This window comes from Coffea arabica, chromosome 2e, assembly GCF_036785885.1.
Source record: "Coffea arabica cultivar ET-39 chromosome 2e, Coffea Arabica ET-39 HiFi, whole genome shotgun sequence".
Taxonomy (NCBI): Eukaryota; Viridiplantae; Streptophyta; class Magnoliopsida; order Gentianales; family Rubiaceae; genus Coffea; species Coffea arabica.
In genome coordinates, this window is record NC_092313.1 from 52874751 (window position 1) to 52890020 (window position 15270).

The following is a 15270-nucleotide window of genomic DNA, read 5'->3' on the forward strand; positions in this document are numbered from 1 at the left end:
ATTAGAAAGATAACTCAAAGGGCTACAAGTTTTATGTTTTGGTCAAGAGCTAAATCAGCTTTTATCATCAAGAAAAGTTCAGTTGAAGTTGACGCTAAATCGGAGCAGAACTGGAAATTGAACAAAAGTGCACCAAAATGTCACTGTAGCAATCCGACCAGAACTTGGCCGGATTTGTGGCCGGATTGTGGTCAGAGAAGGTTGCTCTTTATGCGGAAAACTTATTTTCACCTCCAACAAGTCACATGCAATGCCAGATTTGTGAGAACTACTTTGCAGCTGTAAAAGGGTGGTGTAGGCCTCATTTTCTTGACTTCTTTCATCTTTATATAGCCAAAACTTGCAAGATTGAAGGGAGAAGAGAGACATACGGAAGAGAACTTGGACTGCAAAAATGTAACTCTTCCATTTTTCTTACTGTAGGATAGTAGTTTAGACAGTTCATCCAGTCTTGTTTATTAGCTAGGCAAAGATGAAGATGGAGGATGAAGAAGGCAAGGAGATGAACTCATGTGACAAGGGTTACATTCCTTCCAAACTCTTTATCTTTTGTACTTGATTCCAAGTTTAGTTAATAGACAAGTTCTGGATTTTGTGTTTAATATGTATCTTTAAAGTTTATGCCTTGGGTTTGGTTGAACTTTCTATGATTGTTAGTGTTTATTATTTGGTTATTTGATTGCTATTATTTGAGCAAGTTATTTAGCACTTTGGCCCTTTAAATCATGATTAATCTGGTACCATTAATTGTGATTATCTAAGGTGTTGTTTCTGCAATAAAAATTGAGATTTAACACTGGTTCAAGAAGTGCTAAACATAGGGAGTACACTCACGAAAGTAGAGGTGCACCTATGTGGTTTTAGTGATTAATTTCATATAATTTCATTGAAGAAATGAACTTGTAGCTAATTTCAGTAACATGAGAATAGGTATGGATTAGTTATGAGTATAGTTGATTCACTACGAAAGTAGGTTTCACATGTTTAAGGAAATTATACAATAACTAGTCTGGATAGTAGTACTCAATGATCCAAAAATGGCAATTGCATGAGTAGTTAGGGATACCATAACCTAAGGACCTTTCATTTGATATTTCTTGCATAAGTTCAGTAGGTTTTACTTGTTATAATTCATTAATAGTCTAAATAATAGAGAAGCTTTAGTAGTGCCGGTAATTGCAATATTCCTTGTGGGATCGACCCTTAATACCCTATACTCGCTCACAATTCGTATACTTGCGATAAATCGCGTGTGGGGTATTTAGGAGTTTGTAAATGTAAAACTTGATTAGGATGAGCTTAAATGTTATATGTATACCCTACGCCCATCACAGTTCAGCCAAAAGGCTTACATTCATGCACAAGTAGCATTCAATCATTGAAAATTCACTTTTGCGTGGGTCGAGTGCGATAAAGTACACACTCGCCCATCGAAAATCCATTTAGCAATCATTGGGAAGTATTTAACATTTAGACAACATTCACAACATTCCACATAGTCATTTAAAGCATACACATGCAAGAAACACTCACCACGTCACAAGTTCAATTGTTCGTCTCGTGTGCACTTCCGACCTCACTTTCATGTCCTAAAATCACATTTATAAAGTACCATGAGATCCACTATGCCAAGTCACATTATTCCAAAAGAAAAATCAAGCTCAAAATGGCTCAACAACTCCAACTTGAAGTTGGAAATGAAAGTAAGGACAGTTTTAAAAAAACAAAATTTTTTTTCAGTTTTGCGCGATGCTATTTGAAAAATCATATCTTAAGTTTCTTAAGTCCAAAATTTATAAACTTTATACCATTAGAAAATAGATTCAAAGTTTACAATTTCTAAGAAGATACCTTTGTAAGATTCTGTCCACAAGTCAGTCAAAATCCAATCTCAAGTGGCTGCTTTATCCAATAGAAAGACAGAGCAGATATAGAAATTCAGTCAAATTTGAAAAATCATAGATATTCATAAGAATTGAGAAAAATTCTGAAATTTTCACGGTAGAAAGTGCTCTGAATCTAGTTTCAAATGCAAAAAAAGAACTCCATTTTGATTTTTCTACACTAAGATATGACAGATTTCTCAAGACTACACAGAGTCTCCTGCGGAAAATTTCCAACCATGATTTTTGGTCAAAATGTGAGGTTTAAGCCACTTAAAATGCATGATTTTAATCAAAGTCCAGCACACACTTGTAGGCTAAAGTAGTATAGAGTATTTTGAGCAAAACTAAGCCTAGAATCATGATAAAAATTTCGAAATCAAGGCTTCAACTTCAGCCCTTCCATTCGGTCAGCAACCAGAAATTTTACTTCCAAGTTTTCCAACTTTCCTCCAACTAATTGTCCCAAGTTCAACCAACCATACTTAGAAATTCCATAAAGTTTCATCTCCAATATAACTATAGACACATATGTAGCCATAATAACAAAAAGAAACCACCATAATCATACCATAATCATGGGCATAATCAAACCCTGGAACTCAAGTATTAAAGATAAGCATCATCAACTTGAAAACTACCAAGATTCACCACCAAATCATATTTTTATCCAACAATCAACCCTATTTTCAACATAAGACAAATAAAGAAAGTTAATCTAGCATTTTACCTCTTTTGCTTTCCAACCACCAAATCTTCTCCTTTCCAAGCTTAAGCCAAGATGGAGGAAAAACCCTAAATTATCTCCTTCCTTTTCCCTCAAAATTCAAATAAGATTGAAGCTAAATGGAGTGAAGCTTTTCTTTCTTTTCTTTCCCCTAGCTCTCGGCCCTCTTTCTTTTCTCTCTTCTTGTTTATGTTTGTTATTTTTTTTAAGGTAAGAAAGGAAAGATAAAGTGGTAAGAAAGCTTTGGTCAAAGACAAATAAAGAAGCTTAGCTCTTATATGGTGACACATGTCACCTTCTAGTACTTTCTTATTGCACTAAACTCTCCTTTTTTCAAAAGTTCCTTTCACACCCCACTAAAAAAGAAAAAGTTCATTTTTACCTCACATACTAATTTTTTTTACATGTAAAATTTAATATAAGCATTAAGAAAAAATCATTATCAAATCAATAAATAAACAAGTAGACAACTAAATAAATGAAGTACCATGCAGTTAGACTAGATAAATTTGCAAAATTTATAGGTTCTCACACTCTCTCCCCCTTAAGAAAATTTCGTCCTCAAAATATTTTTTTTTATACCTTCCATTGTTTCAGATGACTCTGGAGCCTGTTGCTTGTCTATGGCATATACCCGCGCTGGCACTCTTGGTCTATTTCCTCTTTCTTTAGTTTGTTTAGGGGTGGTCTATCCATTTGTTGAGCAGCATTATTTCCTCGTTGCTGATTCCTCGGGCAGTTGTTAATTTGATGGTCTGCACTCCTACAAATCAAGCACTTTCGCCCCTTCCTCCAGCAATCCTCCTTAATGTGATTCGTCTTCCCACAGTATCCACAGGCTAAGCGAGGAGCCAGCTTTTAGCCTTCTCGAGAAATTCCTTCTTGTCCTATTTGACTTCCTTTTGTAGAACCTTCTTCTAGGGTTCCTAATATCCATGGTGGGTAAGGTGAAAGATTCGTTCTTCTTACTTTGAAAGGCGTTACATTTTTCCTAGATTCCTCAGATGTACTACTAGGTGTACTCAAAATTTCTAAAAATTATGCAATCTACCAGAAAACTCAAAATACATTCTAGATCATTCTTTTGCCAAATTTATCATCGCATGCACATGTAAAATGATCGAAACATGCATTTGACCCCTTTTTAACGGATCGAAAACACCTTTAACGCAAATCGAGGGGTTGAGTTCCTTGATCAAATTTCGCCATTGCCACCTCAAATGGCCATCTTTGCTTCCGTTTGCCAAACCTATAATATAAAAACAACAATCTAACTCAAATACACGCATTGAACACAAAATCATACCAAATTAACATATATAACTTAAACATTGGGTTATCTCCTAACTAGCGCTTTTGTTTATAGTCGTTGGCTCGACTCAAAAGGTTTGGTTCATTGAGTTGAAAAAGAGTCACCCAAAGGACACATGATTTCTTTGGGGACGATTTCATCCGCCAAGTAGGGTTTTAATCATTTTTCGTTGACCTTGAACCGCTCATTTTTTGCATTAACTACTTCAACGGCCCTATAAGGAAAAATTTGAGTGACTTCAAATGGTCCTGACTACCTTGATTTGAGTTTTTCGGGAAACAATTTAAGGCACGAATTGTATAAGAGAACTTTTTGCCCCACCTCAAATTGTTTGGGTATAAGATGTTATCATGCCAATATTTCACTTTATCTTTATACATTTTGGCATTCTCATAAGTATGCAGCCGGTATTTCTTGAGTTCTTAACTCAAGTAGTCTCCTCCCACCTGCAAGATTAAAATCCATATTAATTGCTTTAATAGTCCAATATGCCTTATGTTCAATTTCTACAGGTAAATAACAAGTTTTTCCATATACTAATCGATACGGCGGCATCCCCAAAGGTGTCTTAAATGCCGTTTGATAAGTCCACAATGCATCGTTGAGTCTTCTTGTCCAATCTTTTCTCGAGTTGTTCACCGTTTTCTCCAAGATGAGCTTGATCTCTCGATTGGCCAATTCCGTTTGTCCGTTTGCTTGTGGATGGTATGGAAGTGATGTGTTATGCCTACAACTATACTTAAGCAACAAAGAATCAAGTTGTTTATTATAAAAGTACTTTCCTTCATCACTTACTATGACCCTAAGGATACCGAATCTACTAAAGATGTTATTTTTAAGAAACCGAAGTTGTGAGGACCCGAATTTTATTTATTTATTATTCATTTTTATTTTATTTTACTGGCTTATTTATTTAATTATTTATTCATTTCCTCCAATTAATTTATTTCATTCATTTTAATTGCATTTGCATGGTACATTGCCTCATTTTATATTTTTAACATGTTTTCTCTTAAAGTTATTTTTTTCGATCGCTTGATTAGTGAATATTAGTGAATACTCATTTTTCGAGACAATATTTGGTCTGAGAGAGCAGTGGTCTTGGAGAATTAAAAATGATCAATTGTAGACTAAGAAAATCTAACTGAAGGATTAGAAGTGAGTGAGAGCACTAATGGGCCACTATTCAAGTGTTGACTTTTTTGCACCAAAAGTTAGCTTAATGTCCCATCTTTCTTTCCTTTAAATCACATCACCAAAATCACACAAAGCCTTCTTCCTTTCTCTTCCTCTTGGTCGATTCTCCCTCTCCCTCATTTAGTCAAGAAAGTTTCCTTTTTTCCTCTTCATTTTGCTCCCAAAAACTTGCTCCATCTCTACTCATATTTTTGGACCATCCTCAAGCTTAGTAGGAGATTTGAAGAAGGAGAGATTCTTGGTGGTTTAGAGCTTGATTCCTTGTGATTTTGCTTACTACTCTTGGAGGAAAGGTAACTCTCAAAGCTCTCATTTTTCTTCCATCTTATGGTTAGTTTTAGTTAGTTTTAACTAGTTAAACTTGGGTTGTTGATGGGTTCCATGAACGTTGACTTTAGGTAGATGTCTTGAAGAAGATTCTTAGGTAGTGGTCTTGAGGATTTTTTGTTTGTTTGGTTGTTGTTTTAGTGATTTATAACTTGGTTTTGGTGTGAAAAGTTGGAGAGAAAATTCGAAGAGAAGGAAGGAGCCATGCTGTATAATTTTTACTGGATCATTTCCCTTGTTTTAATTTCGAATTTTGTGGCCAAAATGCTTGCTACATGTTGGGTTATGTGTGTGTAAATTATCTCCCAAAAATCATTTCATTTGGATGAGTTAAAGTTAGGTTAAAGGGAGGAAATCAAACCTAGAAATTTCTGATCAGTATGGCCAACCAGTGTGCATTCAACAGCATATAATTTTTCGTATAGGAGTTGAAATAAAGTGCCGTTTGCGGCATATGAAACTAGACTCCGAGAGCTTTCTAACGGTATAAAATACACCTACAAGTTCGTTTTCTATGAGCCGCAATGAACTGGCAAAGTTGACTATTTTTCCTCACTATTTTAACTGAGAAACAAGCACAACTGCAGTTTGTAGCTCGTTTTCACTCATCTTACAAAACAAATTTGAAGACAGTTTCTTGTAGATATTATTATTTTGAATCTAGTTTTTAACGCCATAAACCACACTAATTTTGGACCGTGTAGCCTTAGTTATGACCTGATTTCGAAACTGTGTCGAATGTTCCAAGGCTGGAATTTGGTGAATCAGGTTTCAAAAATCAGCCTTAGAAAAACTATTGTATTTTAGTGTAGAAAAATCCAAATTGAGTTCCATTTGTTGCATTTGAAACTAGATTTGGAGTTCTTTCTGTGGTGTAAATTTCAGGGACTAGTTTGATTTCTATGAATTTTGCTAAAATTTCAAATTTCACTGGAATTCAAGACTGTTTTGCCCTGTTCTTATTGAAGCAGTGATTTGGAGCTAAGATTTGATCGATTTCTGATTTGAATATGGAAAATGTGTTTTCTAGAGAGTTTTAGGTCATTGAATATATTTTTCTAACAGTATAAGATTTACAAATTTTGGACTTATTAAACTTAAGTTATGATTTTTCAAAAAATGCTATCCAAACTGAATTTTCCTTATAAAGAGGCAAAACTCCAAAGACACTTGAAAATATTTTCTAGATTTCAAGCCTAACTTTGTTGGTTATTTCCGCCTCATTTCATACTTGGAAAATGAATTTCACGCCCTAGTCTTATGCCTTTGGTTTCCATCCCCTAGTCTTATGCCCTTGGTCGAATACCTAAATAATCGTGATTGTATATGTCTCAGGTGGTCACGTGGACACCGAGGAGCTTATCTGACCTCTTGCTTTTACTTTTGCTTTGCCCTTGACTTTTGGTGAGTGTCGAGTGCATGTTTCATGTTACTATGCTTGAAATAATATTTGTACAAGTGCTATATGATTTGTGAACTTGCTGAGGCGAGGGTGTACTTTATTGCTCTCGTCCTCTCTCTCTTGATTAATTGATACTTGTTACATAAATGTTGTGACTTGCACTTGTACTCGAACTTGTTTAATTCGTGAGCACTGAGCGGCAGCATACACCACACCCTATTCGGGTAGGAGGTACCTCTCATACTGACTCAGTGTTATGATCGATTCTAAGTTGATTGGAGCGTTGTTTCATCGACCAATTATACTTGGGGGGATGCCCCAACCCATTGGCTAACCTCATAACTCGAACCGGCAAGGGCTTGGTCGAGACGTTTGATGAACCATGGAAAATTTTATAGCTTGATCTTTTACGATCTTGCTTGGCATACTCGATTAATATTGCCACCTCATGACTTGTTTGGTTCCGGATCCGAGAGGGTGTTATGCTGGATGGAGGAAGTAAGTGGAGCGTTACGGTCATGTTACTACTTGAGTTGACGGAGAGTCAACCTCAGATGGCTTGAATTGATCGAGACATGGAAATAGCTCCTGAGAGCTCTTATATCGTTCTACTTGTGTTTTATTTCCTATTTGAGCGCTTATTTGAAATTTCATGTTAAGCCGCTTTTAAGTGTGATATTTGATTTAATTTGTGCCACTTGCTTGCTTGTTTGATTTTCTTGGTCTCACTGAGCGTTAGCTTATTCCTTTAAGTTTGTTTTCTTGGTTAAAGCTAGTGAATCTTTTGGATGATATTGGAGACATTGGAAGAGTAAACTTTATTATATTTGGATTTTGGATTGTAATTGTAAATAGTAGCCCTAGAAGAATTTGGATTGTATATTTGTAGTATTTCTTTAATCCTAAGTCTATGATTGACTTGTGGATCGCTATTAAATTTGAATGAGTGCATGAGTCGTGACAAGAGTTGGGCAGATATTCCGCTGATACCCTAGGTTTCGCCTTAGGGAGAGATGGGGGTGTCACAGAAGTACTACCTTAGTATCATTAGTAGATGAAACAATTGTCTCCACCCATTTAGACACATAATCTACAGCTACTAAGATGTACTTATTATTAAAAGAACTAGGAAATGGTCCCATAAAATCCATATACCATACATCAAATAACTCTATTTCTAAGAAAATAGTTAAGGGCATTTCATTTTTTCTAGAAATATTTCCGGTTCTTTGATAGGCATCATAGCTTTTAACATATTTTCGAGCATCTCGGTACATGGTAGGCCAATAAAATCTCGATTGCCACACCTTGGCCACGGTCTTAGAGGTACTGAAATGACCACTCGTTTTCAAATTATGACAATGATAAAGAATATCACATACCTCCTCCTCGGAAATACATTTTCTTACCATACCATCGGTACAATGCTTATAGAGTAATGGTTCCTCTCAAAAATAGTTTTTAACATCATGCAAAAATTTCTTCCTTTGGTGAAAATTGAAACCCCTTGGAGTTACTCCACTTACCAAAAAGTTAGCAAAATCCGCATATCATGGAGACTTGATTAGTGCTAGAACAAATTCGTCTGAAAAATTCTCCTTAATTGAAAATGATCATTGGTAGGGATATACTCTAATCGCGATAAATGATCCACCACAAGGTTCTCCGATCCCTTTTTTTTAATTTCTAAATCAAATTCCTGTAATAAGAGAATCTAACGAATTAGACGCGATTTTGCATCTTTTTATGGAACAATTATTTAAGAGCTGAATGGTCCATATAAATGATAACTTAGTAGGATCTAAATTTATCTAAGACAAATATCACCGTAAAAAGCTCTTTCTCCGTGGTCGCATAGTTAATTTATACTTCATTGAACACGTTACTTGCATAATAAATCACAAGCAACCTTCCTTCCTTCCGTTGACCTAACACAGTTCCAATTGCATAATCGCTTGCATCACATATCAATTCAAATGCTAGAGACCAATCCGATGAAGTTATAATCGGTGTTGAGGTCAACTCCTTTTTCAACTTATCAAAAGCCATTATATATTTATCATCAAAATGAAATGGGGTATCTTTGCACAATAAATCACATAACGGTTTAGCTATCTAGGAAAAATCCTTAATGAAACGTCTATAAAAACCCTCATGTCCCAGAAAACTTCTAATCCCTTTGACATTGTTTGGATGTGGCTTTCGCTTGATCACTTTTATTTTGACTTTGTCCACCTCAATTCCTCTTGAGGAAATCTTGTGCCCTAAGACTATTCTTTCTTGGACCATAAAATAACACTTCTCCTAATTCAACATAAGGTTCATCTCTTCACATCTCTGCAAAATCAAGTCCAAATTATAAAGACAATGGTCAAATGATGAACCGTATACTAAAAAATCATCCACAAAAATCTCCATAATTTTCTCAATATAATCAGAAAAAATTGCCATCATGCAGCGTTGGAATGTGGCAGGGGCATTGCAAAGGCTAAATAGCATCTTTCTAAAAGCAAATGTGCCATAAAGGCAAGCAAAGATGGTATTTTCTTGATCTTTAGGAGTTATTGCTATTTGGTTATAACCTGAAATCCGTCAAGGAAGCAATAAAATTCATAACCAGCAATACGTTCCAATAATTGATCAAGAAAAGGTAAGAGAAAGTGATATTTTCTAGTGGCTGCATTTAGGTTTCTATAGTCTATACACACTCTCCATCCTACCACAAGTCTAGAGAGAATAAGTTCATCATTTTTTCCCTTAACTATGGTAGTTCCACCTTTTTTTAGGACAACATGAATTGGACTAATCCATACATTATCTGAGATAGGGAAGATTATAGCTGCATCTAACCACTTGACAATTTTTAATCTTACCACCTCTTTCATATTCGTATTAAGCTTTCTTTTCAATTCAACCACTAGTTTGCAATTATCTTCCAAAAGAATGCGATGCATGCATATACAAGGGCTAATTCCTTGAATGTCAGAGATGGTCCATCCGATAGTTTTCTTGTGCTTCCTTAAAACTCTTAGCAACTTATTAACTTGCTTTTCTTCCAAGAAAGCACTGACAATCACTAGTAGAGTCTCATTTTCACTAAAAAAACTCATACTTCAAATAGCTAGGAAGTGGCTTAAGTTCAAACCTTGGAGCTTCTATCTCCGAAGGTGGTGGAAGTCCCTTTCTTTGTCCAAGATTCTCGTACATTTGCCCTTTCCTATAAGGAGGTTGTGCATTTAAATATTGGACCAATGCTTCAATTTCTTCATCATTTTTCTCCTGCATCCCTATACTTATTAAACAAAGCTCAAGAGAATCGAAATCAAGATTGATTCGATTCAACTCTTGGGTTAGCATTTCTATAGTGCCAATTGAACAAGCATGATCAGTAAAAGAAAGATACTTTTCCATTTCATTTAAGTTAAATACTAACTCTTCTTCACCTATTTGAAACTTGAGTTTGCTATTTTTGACATCAATAATAGTACCTGCAGTTGCTAAAAATGATCTACTTAGAATAATTGGCATAGACATATCTTCCTCCATATCTAATACTACAAAATCCACAGGAATGATGAATTTTTGAACTTTAATCAACACATTTTTCAAAACTCCTAATGGATACCTAATAAACCGATCGGCTAACTGCAAAGTAATATTAGTGCGTTTTAGCTCATGCAACCCTAATTGTCTAGCCACCGTTAAAGGAATTAATGATACACTTGTATCAAGATCACATAATGCTTTAGAAAATTCAATGTTACTGATGGTGCAGGGTATAGAAAAACTCTCCGGATCCTTCAATTTTGGTGACAACTTGTTTTGTATAATGGAGCTACACTCCTTCATTAATGCTATAGTTCCACGATCCTCCAATTTCCTTTTTCATTTCATGATCTCCTTGAGAAACTTGACATATGAAGCAATCTGCAAAATAGCATCAGTGAAAGGAATATTAATAAACAATTGTTTGAAAATTTTGACAAACTTTTCAAAATCTTTGTCAAGTTTATTTGGTTTGAGTCGTTGAGGAAATGGAATTGCTAGAGGTATCAAAATGGTAGTGGAGGATATAGGTTGTTCTTTTTTCGATTTTCCTTTACTACTTTCCCCTACGCTTACCTCTTGTTCCATTAGCTCATCTCCTTGTCTCGCACTTTCATTGTTCCCTCTATTTTCTACCACCGGAGGATCCTCTAGTCGTTTACCACTACGAAGAGTAATGGCCTTGACGTGTTCCCTCGGATTCACCTCCGTTTTACTAGGTAATTCCCCTTGATTTCGATTGTTAATAGAATTGGCAATTTGATAAATCTAGACCTCTACATTTCTATATATTTCAGTCAATTGGTCCAACCACCCCTCTAGCCGTTCAAATCTCTCCGAAGTGCCCTTAGTTAACTTTTTCACCGCTATCTCCCAATCCGGTTTAGTATTCGTCTGTGGTTGCCTTGATTGGAATCTCGGTAGATTAATCGGCCTTTGTAGATTGCCTTGATCTTTCCACCCAAAATTTGGATGATTTCTCCACCCTGGATTGTAGGTATTTGAGTATGGGTTGTTTTGAACATTCCTATTGTAATTATTGATAAATTGAGCCTGCTCAAGATCAACACATTCGTTAGTATCATGTTCACCTCCACATATAGAACAACAAACTACATGTATATTAGATGAACTTGCACCACATTTGGTTTGTCTATTCAACACCTTCATCATACTGCTCACTTAAGTACTAAGCATATTGATGGTATCAATTTCAATCATACCTGCTTGACATCTTGGATTACCTCTTTCATTAGCCCATTGATAATTGTTTGCCGCCATTTTCTCTATCAAATCTTGAGTTCCTTGAGGTGATTTTGCCATCAAAACTTCACCTGTGGCTGCATTGATAATAGTTTTAGTAGAAAAGGATAAACCATTATAGAAGATTTGTATAATTAGCCAATTGGGAAGTCCATGGTGTGGGCATTTCCGAAACAAATCTCTAAACCTTTCCCATGCTTCATATAATGACTCACCATCCAATTGACTAAAACTAGTAATATCCATTCTAAATTTAGCCGTTTTACCCGGTGAGAAGTATTTATAAAAAAATGCTCTAAACAAATCATCCCAAGTAGTTAAAGTGTTAGGGGCATGAGAATGTAACCAAATTTTAGCCTTATCTCTCAATGAAAATGGAAACAACCTTAGCCTTATAGCATCCTCACTAACTCCATTCATTTTGATTGTATCACATATCTTCAAAAAATGTGGCTGTGTGTATTTGGATCCTTTGTGGCATTACCTCCAAATTGAAATTGTTGTACCATTTGGATTAATGATAGTTTAATCTCAAAATTATTAGCGTTTACCGCTGGCCGTGCTATTGTTTGAGATCCTTGGGTTCTCGGTAGAGCAAAATCCCTAAGAGCTTGCCTATTTGCTTCGTTTTCCACCATTTCTTCTTCAAAAGGTAGCTCTATCGCGATTCCCTCTATTTGTTGCCGAACCTCTTCTTCTTCTTGTTGTGGTGTATGCCTTCTTTGTCTACGTAGTGTTCTTTTAATTTCTAGATCAAAAGGTGCTACTACCAGTAAAGTCCGGTGCATACACTACAAACGAAAATAAAGAGATTATGTAAATTAATTCACAGAACTACTAGAAATTCTAACTTAACTAGAAACAAAGTTTAACCAACTAATATAGAAAATGTCCAAATTAATAAAGCTTGTTAAACCCTAATATTGCTGCTCCCCGGCAATGGCACCAAAAACTTGACAGGTTTTTGATACAAGTACAAGTTTAATTCCGAATTATACCCGTTTTACTGCAGCATACAAGTCAATCTAGTATTTTAGGGTATATATCGTGTCGATCGCACAGAGAACAACTTTGCAAGTACTAGGTCCTTATTTACTCTATTATTTAGACTAATGATCAATATAAGTAAGAGAAGTTGTAATTACTACTATCTAACTAATCTTAACTAGATATTTACAAGGTAACAATGGAGAAAATTCACTAAATACTTGAGTTTAGGGACATAGATTCCACTTATGGCATAAAAGATACAAATAAATAGATTTACCTCTTGCTACAACCCTTGTTTAACTAGGAATTCATTTTCAATATTACCAAGTCTCATTCTTATGATAAAATGGCCTAAAATAGACTAGTTTTCCCGATTCTCATAGTGAATAACTAGATCTACTCTTGTTTCCTTCATGAAATGCAAGTTAATCCACTTAAGTGTATCTCTATTCTCATGAGAATACTACTCAAGTTTATTTATATTGTTCTATCATTATTACCAACTTTCATTGAATAATAACAACTATAAACTTACTATTGGTGATCAAGCAACAACAAGTGATAAGCATGCATAAATAGACAAGTTAATATAAGGTGTAACAAGTGTAAATCATATTCACTTCATATCAAGTAGCCATAAGTTTCATCTGCTTCCTAGATCTAGGAATTTAGCTACTCATAAAATATATAACAAGAAAGAACATGGTTTCATATGAATACATATTGAATCACAAGTAAAAGATAGATAAAAAGAGTTTAGCCAATATTAGTGAAGAAGCTCCCAATGATCTTCTATTTCTTCAATAAAATGAGTTGTACAATGAAATATCCTATTGTTTTCACAAAAGTTCTAACTAGAGATAACAAAACAAGACTAAATAATAATCTCTAATGCTAAAATCTGATGAGAACTATTGCTAATATGTCCTATTCTCCCTCTTCTAATGATTCTAACATCTCTAGTGTTAAGAGAGTCAAAAAGTGGTTTTTAGACAAGACATAAAGCTCCCTTTTTCTTCCAAAAGGTTCCTTGAACATGTGCAGCCGAAATTCTTGTCTGGAGTAGATCTGGAAGTAGTGTGAAAGCAGAGCAAGTGGCAGAGCAAATTACAGAAATCAGGCTACAATACGTGACTTTGGAATACGCGACTTCAACTCACGTATTGCGAAGTCGCGTATTCACTTTTGTAAATTTGGTATCACTTCAACTGCTATTTTCTCAATGATGGAGGCTGAACTAGCTCTTGAGAAAACATGAAAGTTGTAACCCTTTGAATTAGCTTTCCAACACTTGAAGACACATCCAATTTGGAGCTCTGTAAACCGAGATATGACCAAATACCATCAATAGGTCAGAACTCTGTTTCAACTTTCGACCATGCACATGCACTTCTGTATTTCGAATTTTTGATAATGAGAAGGACTGAACTGGACTTTAATGTCTTCATACCAAATGTAGATCTATATCTTAACTTAAAATGGTTTAAGAATCACCTCAATCCGATGATTGTAACTCAAGATATTGCCAAAATACCACAAGGTATCAAAACTGCCTTCGCTTGCATTTCTTCCTTTGAATATTTTGCACTTCATATCTTCTTTAAACCTCTTCGAATCATCAATAATCATCCAATTCTCTTCTCAATTCATGTCATTTGATGATTGAATCATTTAACCTACAAAACATGAAGTTTTCACCATTAAAATCCACAGAAATCCAATGTTTTTCACTTAAACCACAAAATGTATATTTTTACCAAAACCCTAGTTAATTAGTTATAAAAATAAATAAAATATACCAAAACTAACTAATAAAACACACTAAAAATACGTGAATTATACTCTTATCAGATTCCATATTCCCGTCTTCAGTTTTATCATCAAGTAGAACCTCAGTCCACATATTTAACAATACTATGCACTAATGCCTCATGGGTTATGATTTGGTCTAATGGCTGAGTTTAAAACTCTAGAATTTAGGGATCTTGGATTTTAATTCCTCTTTCTTCTCCCCGTTTCTTAAATCCCATTCCTCCGTTGCTAAGAAATTTTTTGCAAAAATGGATTAGGACTGGAGTCTGTAACATGCCTAGGTGCTGGCGGTAAGATATCCAGTTGTTGATTTCACAATTGATGCAACATTACATGCACTTCTAGTTTACTTGCACGCAAAGTTGGTTTGTGCCCCATGTCACTAGGGATTAAAATAGTACCCCGAAAAAAATAAAAGAACTAAGGAGCATACATATATTAGAGGGAACAATTGGGGGGAAAAAGAAGAAAGAAGTTGAAACGATAATGATTACATATGCTTATACACTATTTTGATTTTGTATACACAAAAGGAAGCGAAAGCCCCCCTCTGTTCACTCAATGACTCGTGAACCCGGTTGTCTCCATTCTCGAAAAGATTAGAAGAATGGACAAGAACTTATTAGCTGGTATCAGTTGAATGGTATGGAAGAAATTATAAATTTCAAGCTAACCATTTGACTTGTTAAATATGTGTCCAAATGGATATCATGTATGGTATGTGTACCTAATTAAACGTGATTTAAAGCAAAGATAAACCACTCAAAATGAATATTTGTTTTCCCTTACCAAAATTTTTGGAGCAAATATT

The 15270-nt window shown here is 35.0% G+C and overlaps 1 non-coding gene across 1 annotated transcript; it reads left to right on the top strand.

The window, feature by feature from the left end:
• The first annotated feature begins 11805 nt into the window (after positions 1-11805).
• Positions 11806-11912, top strand: LOC140037430 (small nucleolar RNA R71). The gene has a single exon (XR_011841334.1). It is a non-coding gene; the product is annotated as a small nucleolar RNA R71 (small nucleolar RNA).
• The last annotated feature ends 3358 nt before the right edge of the window (positions 11913-15270 follow it).